Source organism: Pleurodeles waltl, chromosome 3_1 (genome assembly GCF_031143425.1).
Source record: "Pleurodeles waltl isolate 20211129_DDA chromosome 3_1, aPleWal1.hap1.20221129, whole genome shotgun sequence".
Taxonomy (NCBI): Eukaryota; Metazoa; Chordata; class Amphibia; order Caudata; family Salamandridae; genus Pleurodeles; species Pleurodeles waltl.
Genome location: NC_090440.1, coordinates 1910979180 through 1910994140, shown reverse-complemented (window position 1 = coordinate 1910994140; position 14961 = coordinate 1910979180). Strand labels below are relative to the sequence as shown.

At 42.3% G+C, this 14961-nt stretch overlaps 1 pseudogene; it reads right to left on the bottom strand.

Annotated features, from left to right (window-relative positions):
• Nucleotides 1-146: 146 nt before the first annotated feature.
• LOC138283641 (ribonucleoside-diphosphate reductase subunit M2 B-like) lies at nt 147-14106 on the bottom strand (annotated as a pseudogene).
• Between the last annotated feature and the right edge of the window lie 855 nt (nt 14107-14961).

The window sequence follows — 14961 nt, the reverse complement described above, 5'->3', positions numbered from 1 at the left end:
AAATGATGTGGGGGGGTCTGTTGTGGAAACGTTTTGGTGTCTTGCATGACTGGCAGAAGTTTTCACATGTGTTGCTGTAAATGTGTAAGTGCTCTAATGTATAGAGTGGAACGAAGAAGTGTGTAAATAGCTGTGCATGTACATGCTTACCGTCCCTGACGGAGATGTGGTGCCTTTTCAGTCATGGGTATTATCCCTAGTTCTGTGTCACCCATGCCCTCCTCGTGACGGTGAACATTGTTCTCATTTGGTTGATGGAAGCGTTCATCATCTGTTGGAAAAGACACAGGTTTAATTAATTACATCTATTCCACAAAAGCTATAATATGAAGTTAGCCTCTTTGCCCAGTCTTTAAAATATGAATCTTTATAATTATAATAGTTATATATCCCTTGCTCTCTTATCCACGCTGGATCCCTCAATGTTTTATATAATCTGCACTATGGAAAGGGGAGCTTGGAAAAATAACTCCAATGTGTTAACAGATTGCCAGTGCCACGGTCATGTGCTTCCCCTAATTTACCCCCACATTTCCACGGAATCTCTGCTCAACTGTGAACAGTAAATCATGCTGAGATGCCCTTGAGACATTTTCGAAAACTGAAATTCATTGGCTAGGTGGATGTCATTTTCAAAGTATTCTAAAATTTGACTCATTCACTACCCTACAATTCTCCTTGTTTCTGCTCCATCTTTATAGGTATTTTCTACCAACATATTTGTAATGAATGCAGAATGATTGAGGACTTTGTGTGTTTTTCTTTGCAGTTCACCTTGGATCCTTGTGACCTCAAAAGGTCACAAGTCCCAATTTTATAACAACAGTCTCCAGGCCTTGAACATTTGGGGGGGGGGGTGGGTCACATGTAGCACTTTGTGCCAAGTGGGTTATCTGTCAGTGGATTTGGTCCCTTTCAAATGTTGGCCACGAAGCTGCAATTTTGGAGAGGCTGTGATTCTGGAGCAGGTGAACCGAAAGATTCTTCTGTGCTAAAAAGAAAACGCTTTGGTGCAAATAGCCACAAAAAATCCTGCAAAACGTTGACATTTTTTTTTCAGGTTGAACCCACGTTCTTGGTTGTACTTCGTCTGCCTTTACAGTGTTCCAGTGAGGTACATGAGCTCAATGAACTCTGGAAAAATAGACTCCCCTTGTATAATTCTTAAGAAGTGGCAAGCGAGATCATTGTTTTGATAACCACAATGATAAACACTGATGTGCCAAAAAACCTGCTGAGCCACAAAAATCAGTGCCTCAGGCCCTGAAAGATGCATGTTCGCAATCAATAGCATCCGACCTGAATGCACGCGTTGCTGTCGGTTTTCAGTTTTCCGCAAGAAACCCCCGGGTCTAAAGAACTTTCAGGGGCAAACCATACCACACTGTTAAAAATATTGTCCATGCTGAAAAGATCGTTAAAAGTATGCCAAGCCCAAAAACAGTTTTAAGTAAAAACAAATGATCAATGTTCTGAGTACTCACAGATCCGACATTGATCCCATGTTTACGTGTGAGGATGCCCTTACAACTGACATGCAATTGTAGGGCGGTGAAATATGCACAGAATGTAAATGTTTTCAGGAAATTTTGAAGGGGAGTCATGGCTCTATTAAGGGAACACAGGAATGAAGATCACATGTAGCTTTCTTTACCCCGTAGGTTACTAATCTAGGATAACAAGCTTCACACAATATTACCCAGAAAAAATACCTCGCATAACGCAAAGGCACCACTCCAGTTCCCTAACAGATTTACTCATGTAGACATCTAAACCAGAACTTTACTCTTCCAATAGATGCAGTGAAGGGGAAAGTATCATCCCTTACATTTACTTCTGACCAACCCCTCACTGAAGAGTGGAAGACAACACCAGCACTAGCTGTTATACAGCCATGAACATCCCCTGCTTCAGATTTATTGCCAACAATTTCCCATAGAACACATCACAGTATTGAAAACCAAATGCCAAACACTGGCCACGATTCCACTTGACCTATTACATCATATCATAATCACATATCTTCATGATACATCCAATTTAAGACCAGTATTAAGACCAGAGAGGGCATTATACACATCCGTTACTCTAAGATCATAACAAAAGTGTTCACTAGGGTGGGATAATTGGGCCTCAGTATCCATAATAAAGTGCAACTTTCCTTCACTTCTAGGTAGGAAAATGCCCCTTTAAAGCTTACCTACTACCAAAGAAGCCAATGTCTCCCACACTTCTGAAAAAACATCTGACTCCTCGAACCTATCTGATGTTTTGAGGATATCCTCCAATGTGCCTCGAAGAAGGAAAGCCTTTGAGACAATGGCTCCTCTCACATTATGAGCTTTGAACTAAGAAGTGTTGGTACTTCTCTTTTGCAAGCACTATCTGACTCATCTAACCAGGACAAGCAAAAAAACAAAAGTAAATGCTTTCCTGAGGGAAGTCAAAGTTGCCTTGCCAAACAAAGTATGGTTTTCCGTGTGACCTCTTCATACTCTATAATGCATGACAGCAGACAGTTTTAATACTAAGGAAAAGAGGGGGGGGGGGATAAAAAATTATTGGGTATTTTTGTTATTTTTGCCAATGTTGAACGTGACATGTAAGGATTTAAAATTCATCCCTCCATGTGCAGTGCCCGGAAATCTGACACTTTCTTACAGGAGGTTAAACACTAGAGGATCTTTCTAAAAAGTCTAAAGTTGGACAACCAGTCATGTAACAGAGCTAAGATGTGTTCACATCATCCAACATGCACATGTAATAGTGGGATTGTGCAGGAAAAAGTCTTCTCCCGGTTGCACCAAAGTGCCTGGCAGTAACATTGCCACACTTGACTCAGGCTTCGAGTGCCATCGTCATCTTAACTCTACTCCGAGGCAAAAATAATCACAGCTGCTCCTGTGCCTTAGCCCCTTGCACAGAGACTCAACTGTCTTCCCTAACGCACATTTTCGACAGTCTAAACACTGAGTAGTATCAAAGCTGGCAGCCGACAGCTGCCGATACCAGGGTCAGAGTACACTGAATTAATTTGAAATTACTGAAGGGTTTCAATAACTCTTGGACGGGGACCCTTGCTGCAACAGCGGAGCCCCTCTGGCCTTCTGCACTCATCTCTTCATTCCCCACTAGCATCCTACTCCTGCAGGGAAGTTCAAGGTGGGCCGGGCTCCAGACTGGAGCTGCATCCATGAGCCGTGTAGGTTCCTGTCGGGGATTGAGGCAGGTGCTCTGAGTTTTAGTGACCCTATGTGGACTGGGGCGCCCACTTCTCCCGCTGGCTGCCTTGGGCAACGCAGACGTTTACACCCAGAGCCAGCCAGAGCACTTCCTGCCTCTAGATGCCTCTTTAATGTCGGGGAGGAGGTGGAGCCGGCTCCTCTCCATCAGAACAGAAACCTTGAAGGCCCAATTAATCTGTAAAGCTTTGGCGGACTGGGGGCATGCATGGAGGATATCCTGGTTATGCCTCCCTCCCCTACGACTGTGCCTGAGCAGGATCTCGCAGAATGCTAAAATGGATCATAAGCCAATGTGCTGCATGGCACCGGCATACACAGAGGCCTGGGAAGCAGTAAACCCTGGCTGCACTTAGCCCATCCTGCGCCCTCTCTGAGCAACCAACAGTGTCTGATAAGAAGACCATTTCATACATAAGTAACATTCTCTGGGACTGATGTTCTGCCTCCGTTATCCTGCAGCATAATTGCGACTCTGCCCACTTGATAAACCAAATAGTTGTGTTTCTGTATGCGCTCAGCACAAAGAACCGAACACCAGTCTTCTGTGCTACCGGCCAAACCTTTGTGTGTGTGTGTGTTTCCTCATCCATGATTACAGAGATGAGCAAAAACAATGCCAAGAAAACTAAGATGACATTTGCCACTAAATAATAGTCTATAGCAGGTGAACTCTATGGCGCTGGGGAATCACAGGGCATCCCAGAGAAATTGGTGGAGCAGAAAAATGTGAATGTAAAAACTCTTCTACTTACTATGCAAAAGAGCTTCACAGCCATGGACCGCAAAACAGACTAATTGGCTGAAAGTGGGAGCCAGATGAAATCCAAACTGGATAGCCAAGAAGAAAGATTAGAAACATTTGAGACATGAAACTATACTCTTGAAGATGACAACACTATCAACAACGAAAAATGAATATACATGGAGAAAATTCTCAGCACAATTGAAGTGAAAAATGAAGATTGTTCACCCGGTTCTGCGGAGATATTTGCGTGTAGTTGGTATCCCAGAATTCGTCGGTCCTAATAGTTACTTTTCACAAGATTGCTGTGGAATGAGCTCATCTCTGTCTGGGCCACAGCCCCGCTCCTGAAGTTGCAACTCGCCCTGCCATCACCTATCTTTTAAGTTTTAAAGACTAGGACATGATTCTCAGACCGGCAAGGGAAGAATGAAACATCTCACATAAAAACGACACAATCTCAATTTACTAAGACAAAACCATTGCTGCGCAGTAGGTGAAACGCAAATACCTCCCTATCAAATGTAAGCTTCAGCTGGTGGCTATTTAGTTTGTCATGCTATCCTCAGCGCTTAGAAATAATACACCACACATCACAAATCTACAGAGTGCTGATTGTTAAAAAGCTGCATGCCATCAACCAGCCCAGAACTCACATCCCCAGTGCTAAGGGAGCAGCTGAATGATGACCATCAAACTTTTAGATGTCTTTGTGTTTACCCCAGGCCCCCTCAAGGGGAAGCAGGTTTGTGATGTCTGTGATTTTAGGCCCTTGCATGTAACTCTCTAAGCATATTCATGGATCTGTCTACGAGGACAAACTATTTTTGGAGATGTCTTGCTAGCTGCAGGTCAGTATGGCTCGCCCTGGTTAGCTGAGGCCAATATTGCAATCCGTGGGGTGGACCCGGTGGGCCATTGTACACGGTTATTTACCATGATAGCTATTTGTGCTTTATATCCATTTCCTCAATTTAAACTAGTTTGTCAGTTAGATGATCCAAACAGTCCATTCAAATAAACAACCCCAGCAAGCACCACCTTTAAAGGGGTGCTGATCAACCTACATCTATGGCACCTCCAGGGAAGCCCCCTTAGTCATGTCATGATTACCCTAAATTTATTTGGCCTGCATTGGTTATCAGTTTTTTATTGCAAGGAATTACTGGAGGGAGATAGTCACTGGCTGGCTTGGGTGTTAGATTGGAGGGGGGTAGGAAACGGGCAGTTATGTTATTTAAGCAAATAGATCACATGTTGCATTGCTGGGACACTCTGAGCACAGTGCACATGACAGCAGCATGCCTCCGCCTGCAAGTGAGAAGTAGGCAGGCTTTTCTCCTACCTTTAAACAACGTACAGTTCAATGACTAACGTTATTGGGATGTATCAGTATCTTACGTGAAATTTTAGGGGTTAAATAATCTCATAAAGTTCCATAAAACCTAGCATATTTAGACTGCCACAAAATTCCATTGCTCCAAGAGACACATATAAGTATGCAGACAGAGGCAAGATTTGCATTGAAATGGAGTGGGTTTAAGTCCTTGCCATCCTATTCTGCATATACCAGAGGAACTGGAATTCCCATTAAATGTGTACTGCCTTTCCAACTACTACATGCTATTAATGACACCCTTTCAAGATATAACATTGCCCAGGAAAGACTGTGAAGAAAGAACATTACTCTTATTAACGTTTACAGCCCAAACACAGAATTTATACAACAGATTTCGGGCAAAGGCATCTCCATGTCTCCCTGTTCCATAATATGGGGAGGAGATTTCAATCTAGTGCTGGACCAATTGGCAGACTGCTCACATCTTCCTCCGCACCCCATCACCCCTACTCATAACATGCCTTACATCTGGCATAATAGACACACAAACACTTTCGAAGGTACACATAGATCTTCAGCGCCTAACTCCTGGACCAGATTATACTATTGGATCACCACTAAAGACATCTATGCATGGACAAGGTCCACAGACCACCTTGCACACACACTGTCAGATCACTCTCTATTAAAGCTAACCATCTCATTTCCTCCCTTCTTGTGGGGCCTCAACCACAGGCACTCCTAAGCACAGTCTTCAAAGAAGACATAAAATCAGCCATTACTGAATAGTTTGTGTATATTGAGAATTCTGTGACCAGAGTGGGCCCATGGAAGTTAGCCTCTAATGCTGTAATCAGAGGGCATAGCCAAGTAGCATGTGTTAGGAAGGCTGTAAGGATGCAATTGGACAGGTTAGGGAATAGACATTCAGTCACTAGAAGCAACCTATATGCAAATTCATACTACAATATCTAAATTCAGACTAAGCTTTCTAAGTTCAACAAAGTGACAGATCAAGAGTTTAAATACATTGGCAAACATACCAGGGTGTGAATATATGGCAAGGGTGAGCATCAACGAAATACACTGGCCATGCTTTATCTGTTCTCCATGGGCAGCAAATTACATAGTAATAATTGTAGCAGATACTGACAATATGGTCAATAAAGTAGAAAATATTTAAAACAAATTCACTATGTATTATGCCAAACTTTATGTATCCCAAACGTTCCTGACACCCCCTGATCTCGCCAGCTTCTTTGAACGTGTAACATTGACCTGGGTAGTTGACTTGCGCCATCAATTCTTAGATCATCACATTACTCGTAAAGAAATTAAAGCAGTGATATCCAGCATTACTACAAGCAAGACACCGGGAAATGATGAACGCTCTAGTTAATTCTATAAACAATATTCTCATCTCCTTACCCCCAGACTACTGGCGATGTATGAGGAGGGGCAAGCCGCCAGCGCTCTACCCTGTTGCTCCAAAAGGCCGCCCTGATACTCTTCTGAAGCTTGGAAAGCCACAAAAATCCTGCTATTCTTATTGACCATTTACACTCATCAACACCATCGACAAAATCCTTCCTAAGGTCCTTGTAAATAAGTTACTGAATTTGCTACTGTTGAAGCCTCCTTCAGAGCAGGAACAAAACCAAAAGACAGACAATTTAATACGTGCACGGGAACTGATGGCTTGAGAGGCCAAGTCCAAGCAGTCCGAATTGCGGAACTCCGATACAATTTTTTATGCATGAAAACCAAAAAAATTTGAAAATACATCATTCAGTCAGAACAACAGAGAGGTAATTTCTTCATCAAGTACATGGTGTGATGTTGATCAGGTGATGCATGGTGTTACACATATATTAGGCATCAATCCAATCACAGTAGAACGACATTTCATGATGGCAGCGTGATACAAGATGATCACAAGTGTGACCTGCACATTTCTCAGACGTTGGGACTTTCCAAGCGTCACCAAACCAGTTTCTTCATCTCAGATTTATGTGGATATTCAGATGTCTGTCTGTTGCTGGGTGAATGAAGCAATGTGTGTTGCGTGAGGTGTCTCTTTGAAGCAAGCCTTGCATTTCAAGCTGTCCGTCAGGGTTAATTTAGTTATGGTCATCCAACCTTTTGCATATGTTTTTCAGGCCTGTTAAGCATTGAGTATCACGGATGAAGTCAGGCCTGGAGAAATAATAAAATTGATTCATTAGCCATATTCCACATTCCCTCCTCTGATAATCAACAATGAAACAGTGTTCCCAATCCTCTTGGAACTGTCTTGTACCTCTCAATTTTTAATTTTAGACATTGTGTGTGGTATGCATGCTGTTGCTATCGTGGGAATCATTACTATTGCTGTCTTGCGTCATATTTTTGTACCTCTTGTTCAAACTTCAGCGGATACCTGATATATAACTATATGTGTTTTTTTGTGTAGACAATGTTGAAAATGGGACATTAACATTAGTTATTATCTGCTGTGTGTGTGTGTAATTAGGAACAAATATTTGCTTCCCCTACATGGAATCTGGGAAGCAAAGTTTGGCTACTACTTACCGGTCTATTCTGAGCCTAACAACAACCCATTCCTCCTATTGTGATCCCTATGTATTTTATATTATGCATCAATGACAACTCTTATTTGACAGGAAATGGAACGTTGATGCTGTTCTATGTCTTTCACCGCCATAGATGGTGAAGGTGATGTACAATACTACTCTGTATTTTGTTATTCACTATGCACTGCTGGAGCAGGTGTGTGGCATAACATATGTAGCTTTACATCATACTTCACGTTCAATTTAACATTCTTTTTGTCCCTCAAAGCATTTTTGCTCATTTCTGTGGTATTTACTTGTATTGATAATTTGGGAAAGAAGTTCAAAGTCTCAAAGTTCAAAGTCTAAGTGTCGTTTAGTGCTCGTATTCTGAAGTAAGAGTGATCCATGGGAAACAGCAGGCACCATGAGAAGTAGCACAAAGAAAACCAATGGTACCCATAACCGTTTCCTGGGGGCCTTGAAGAGGAATCGGACATCGTTGCCTTATTGAATTTCAAAAGAGTACGTCAAAATTATGAATTTCCTATACCTTATATTTTTCCCCAGAGGTTACCAGTACTTGAGGCGAAAAGGTATTGTAGAAAGGAGGCCAGGTACTCTAGAACTGAAGGTTTAGTGAGGTCTATCATCCAGAACTTCAGGAGATGAAGGTTGTGAAGCTGAAGTTGACAGTTGACCGTGTTCCTAGTCTTCACATTTATACCCGTTGGAGGAGATGAAGAGATCCTTAAGTGTTGCAGTTGTAGAGGGACCCTCTTTCTGGAGCCAACAGCCTGTGGTCACAGTACCATGGAACGGCAATCGGATGTGGCCACAGTCGGGGGTACCCCGTCAGTGTGGCATCAAAGGATAACCAGCACTTAATGCTCACTTGGGTATGTTGTATGAGAACCAAACAGGGCCCGCTTACACCCTCTGTCTTTTGGAGGCGTGCAGCACGAGCAGCTCTTGTTGACCAGAGACTCTACCAGAATGGTGATGGTGGGGCAGCCAGTTGTTCCATTCGTTTCTGCTGCTGCAGATGTCCATGATCCACTACCTTCTTGATATAAGAGCTGTGGATCCAGGAGGTCAGTCCCTCCCACTTCACAGGTGACTCGGGCCCAATCTCCCTGTTGGAGATCATGTCCAGGCGGAGTCGTCTAGCCAGGAAGAGCCTGCAGCACCTGACACTGAAGGCAAAGCAACATTGCTGTCAAAATGACTTAACAGATACTGATAGTTCAACACTAGACATGCGTAGGCCAGTCAAACAGTATTTTAGTCGGCTCTCATTTTGGCCACTTTTGTCAAGTATGCGTCTCTTGACCAATGAAGCAAGTTGTAGTGTATCAATCCAGAACAGCTCAGCAGATGCACAAAACCTCATAAGGTGACATATCTCACTGGGGTAACTGAATTAAATCAATCAATACACCCCCTCCTCTTTCCGCACACCTAATCCCACAGTCTATTGTACCACCTGTCAACTGTTACTCATATCAAAAGCTGGATCATTATAATACATGTAACTTACATCACTGTCAGTAGCACCATTCCTTTCAACTAATGTGGGCAGGACAGTAATATTCACATTTCAAAGGCACAATCGTTTTCATTGCAAACTATACATCTACTACATTGGAAACCTGTAACTCAACTAGGTGAAGCTAAAGTGGAGCTAAGGGTAATATCTTTACTCTGTGCATACCGTCTGCAGTTGTCGTGTGGCTATACTCTTACTTAGTGCAAAAACACAAAACAGGATGCAATTCATATTCTGCACCCTTATCAGAATTGTGTTACCAATAGCTGTACTGCAGTACTATATTGCACATCTCAAGGTCGGAATAACTCTGTTTTAATATAGGTATGTTCAACACCCAAAACCAGAATAGAAATATAGTTGCAGTCTACAAAGGCATGAAGGCAATCCATGTCACTGTACATTATCTATTGAGATGCACCCTTCAAAACTCTCATAAATTATGAAAACATAAAACAGGACATAGACAGGCGGATACAGAAACACATCTTCTCGTCCATGTTCTGAATCCTAGGAAAAAACAAGGATGGAAAAATACACCTCCTGCAACCAATTATATTATTATATTTGTCATTGATATAGACACATATAGATACACACATGTTTATACACACATATACGCAGATACGTACATACCTGCGTCCAGGGTGTATGAGAAAATCATACAAACCTTAAAATTAACAGTATCCAAATACTTGTTATGCATCAACATTCAGCTGTACATTTATTCGTTAAATCCACCACATTATCCCATCATTGTGTACACCACACTTCTACTCTGTCATGGCGGGATATTGCAACAATCTGTAGCTGTGCGCTTGGAGCCGTGCCCAGAGTTTTTGTTGAGGAGAAATGGGGAAGGTAATCCTAACTGGCAAAACCGAGGTAGGGACCCTGCACACAAATGGAAAATGTGTGCCCAGAGCTTATCAGTGAATGCCAAAAATAAAATTACAATTGCTGTGAAATGATCGTTCTTTCTACTGAAATTTCTTCATGTGGAGAAACAGTAGAAACATTGTATCAATATCATCCAGGCACTGTTGTTGGATACATTTGGTATAAATAAAAAAACATGCACTCTTCTGTTACCTGTGGAGGAGACATCACCTATAATATTGCATAATAGTGCCCAGTTAGTGCTATTTTCCTTTCTTTTTTTTTTTTATTTCCCCATCAATCTATGCATGTCCTATTGGACCAATCACAGTTTAACCTGGTAGATCGGAGGCCCACAACCTGAGCACCCTCTTATTTCTTCTACATCCGCTAGACCCACTAAGAGATGCAGTGGCAGTGTTTCTTGATGCCACTTATGCATCAGCCTGTTAGAATGGGACACCTGTCTCCTAAGCTAACAAAGATAGTGATGCCAGTGAGTTTCCTGCGATGGGCCCGGCTTCTGTAGTCCAATCCATGTGCAAGAATCTGAAAAATGTCTCCCCTCCTCCTCCATCCCAAGCACGGGGGTTACCAGACAGGTCTGTCCCCACTTACCAGTTTTGTTTGCCCTTAAATCGCTAGCTTCTATAATTAGGCAACTTCACTCCAAATGGGGCTAATAACATCTTAATGTTTCTTTGAAACCCAGTCTCGAACCTCCACCATCATTAGAGAATTCTTCACATTTGGACGCTCCTCAAGATTATCGATAAACTGGAATAAATCATTGTTTCTCAGTTATGTCTGTAACACCGGGACATAGCTAAAATTACCCCTCAGTCAGATCACATCCGTAAAATCCCTCTTTCCATGCTAAATGTACCCATTGAAAAAGGTACTGCAGGCCCCATTCCTCTCACTTCTCTCGTTGGACAGTCCCTACTGTGTTCTTTCATTACAATTAACTAGGAAGCGTGTACCCAATTAGCATGGGGCAAAATCCTCAAGAGAACACTATACCGCAATCTCTGAACTCCAAAGCAACTGCTGAGCCATCCTCCACTATGTACCCTGGCCAAGGAGCGAAAAATCACTACACAGCTTCAAAAGCTAGGGCTTGACAAGATAAGCAACATATTTCCAGATGGTAGATTCCTAGAACTTCTATCCTTCTCTAACATGGTAAATCGCACCCCGCTTCAAACGTCATGCAGTGGGCCCTAGCCTCTTTCCTACAGGAACCTCCCCTTTCCAAAACGTTGACCCTGTTGCTCACTTGCCCCCCCCCCCCCCCCCCCCCCCCCATGTTTTTTTTTTTTTTTTTTTTTTTACCAGAGTGTATAGGTTGGTGCAGAAGAGGGCTCCCATCACTGGTCCTGCAGCCATGGATACGTGGGCTGGGGACCTCCAGCACCCTGTTACAGATAAGGAGTGGAGGTTCTGCTGTGGACAAATACGTGTTATAGCCCTTAAAAACTGGCTGCGCTTGATTCATTCACAGTTTTTGCATCATGCATACAGCACTTGTTTGGTCCAACTGAAGTGCGGTCTTGCAGAGAGCGCCAAACTTTTGCACCATAGTGAACTTCCTTGACTTTGCCTGGAGAAGCCCTAATGTTAATAAATTCTGCCTGGACGTCTATACTCATTTCTCTTTTTTTTTTCTTCAAGATTTTGATTTAAAAGTTTCATTGAAACCATCACAAAAGAGTCCAGTCAACATGGAACAATAGCATTTGCTTTTTTCCAGAAATCCCTCATCCCAACTAGTAATTAGCAGTATCTTTATAAGCGGCATACCTCCTTCTCCACACCTCCTTTCCCCCTTGTGTAAGGCATTTACATATTTTAATAGAACTATACTTCCTTAGTAATGGGCACTGCATTTCACAATTACGTACATAACAATATCCATCTAGTAGCAGGTCCCGTAGTAAATGATTCTCAGTTTATACTGGATACTGATATGAATGCCAATGGAACACAAAATACTCAACACCAGGTTCACTGACTTTCATCACCCCATAGGACATCACTATTATTGAATATACCTAATGAATTGGCATCTCCACCTAGTTGATTTCTTGCACATTATGGGGAAGATGTCACGTCCTGATGCCAACCTGCATATTGCTTTCTATAAAATACACTCCATATTGAAAACAGAACCAACTCAAAGCCTTCCCTTTTTGCATTCACTCCCGAACCTTTTCCTGGTGTTATTAAATGATCCAGTCCTTCGCTTTTACCTGCATGCAAATGCAACTGGCTGAGGGGCTAGGATTCCACGTACAATTCTAACAGTGAAGATTGAAAAAAGGTGTGCTTACTCTTTGCAAAACAATGATTCCAAAGTTGCAATAGGAATCCCAGCGCTGGAGCGAATGATAACTTGAAGAGTTTGCGGAGTCATCAAAGAGGGCGTGGCTTGTGCTCTCAAGCACCTGATGGAGTGAATAGCTTATACATCAAATCATAAGCTGCCGTTTAAAGACCGCAACTTACATCGGTGTGCAAAATAAAACAAACCTTTTCTAGTGCATATTAAAGCAGAAAACGGTGTAGCAAGTCTTTCAAAACATATTTACAACTCCTCGTGAAGCGGAAGGAAATTCATCCTCCTTCAATAAAATTACATTAATCGATTAGGAGTCTTAGCTCAACTGTACTGCATTAAAATCGTATATACTAAAGAAGTAGGGACCCGAAGAAAAGGTAAATAGGACTAGGAAATTGACCCGTACATAACATAAATACATCTAAAAAGTGAATAAAAGAACCTGCATCCAACGTGAAGACGTCATCCTTTGATTGTGTCATAATCCGAAACCGTTGATATTCTGAGACTTGCTTCTCAAAGAAATAGTTTTTTCCTTCAAATAAAATGTTTTCCATGAAATCAAAGGGGTTTTCTGCATGAAAGATCTTAGAGAATCCAAGTTCTACTAACAACCTGTCAGCCACAAATTCAATCTACTGTGTTATCAGCTCACAGTTCATCCCAATAGGTTTTACAGGCAAAGCTTCGGTTAAAAAGTCCTGCTCAATTCTGACTGCCTTCAGTACGATGTCTGTGACCCTCTCTACTGTAGGTTTGTTCACCAAATGCTGAAACAGCAAGCAAAATCACAGTGAAGAGCATCTGTGCTGATGAGCTCATTTGAGAGAGAGAGACCAGGCATGAGGCCCCGCTTCTTCAACCAAAATATAGCAGCAAAAGAGCTGGAGAAGAATATTCCTTCCTCAGAAGCAAATGCAACCACTCGTTCCCCAAATGTTGAATTTGTGTCTGCTATCCACTGCAAGGCCCATTCTACTTTTCTTCAAACACAAGGCATTGTCTCAATGGTGTTAAATAAGAAGTCCTGTTCCTGTGGGTCCTTGATATAGGCCTCAATAAGCAAGCTGTACATTTCTGAGTGAATATTCTCAATGAGAATTTGGAAGCCATAAAAACAACGAGCTTCGGCGACCTGCACCTCCTGGCTGAAGCGTTCCACCAAGTTTTCATTGACAATCCCATCACTGGCTGCAAAGAAGGCCAAGACATGAGAAATTAAGTACTTCTCTTCTGATTTCAGTTAGTCCCAGTGAGCAAGAACTTTAGTAAGGTTCACCTCTTCTGTAGTCCAAAATGAGGCCTGTGCCTTTTTATACATTTTCCAAATGTCAGGGTATTGGATTGGGAAAATAGCAAATCGTCGTGGATTTTTCTTGAGAAGCGGCTCTTCATTACCAATAGCTCCATTTTCAACAGCCTCTACAACATAACGCTGATCTTTTTGTAATATCGATGTTTCCTGCTGTGTAAATCCAGCATCTCCCACCCTGGATTCAGGAGTGTTCTGTTGACAGGCTGCGACTGCGGTAGTCGTCTTTACTAATTTCTCAACCATGCTGGAGACGGAGGTGTCACCTTCTCCCATACTGGCACTCTTGGGGCACACCAGACCTCTCCCCCAAAAGGTTAGAAGGCTTACTGCGTATCCATTGTGCTGGCCACATGAGTTAGCCTGCATTTGGGATGGAAATGGTGCTCCCACTGTCTATGCCTGGGTAACCAATTTAATTTACTGTAACAAACAATTTGAGACCTACCAATCAACACTTCCCCAAGCCAAAAGTACCCAAGACAATTTGCGCTCCATTGTGCACACTTCTTTTAAACAATACATTGCCAAAACTGGCACTACATTTTTCGCCAATTTAGTTGGATGGAAAACATTAGCACCTCTCTTTTCGTTTACAGTCCAGACACGTATGAAAGGCTATGCTTCACTAATGGATGATAGTTTGTGAGATCTACTCTTCCTTGTATTATCCTAATCAATAAGTTGTTTATGCAAACAAGAGTACGCAATGAGAACTGCCTACCTTTCACAAGCTTATCTTGAGCTCTGCACATTTATTCTACCTTATTTTTTTCTGCTCTTTCCGGCAATACTTTAATGAAAATAATACAAAAAGATATATCTTTCCAAGCAACCTATAAATCAAGGGATGCTCCCCAACTGGCTGCACAGAGACTGGTCCATTTCCAGATTAAATGGCGGATCTAATAAAAGTAACTGCCTTCAAGCCTTACCCTCATTGCCAGTGGCGTAAATGGTTGACATTCTGGGTCATCTAGGCTCGCACAGGATAAAGAGACC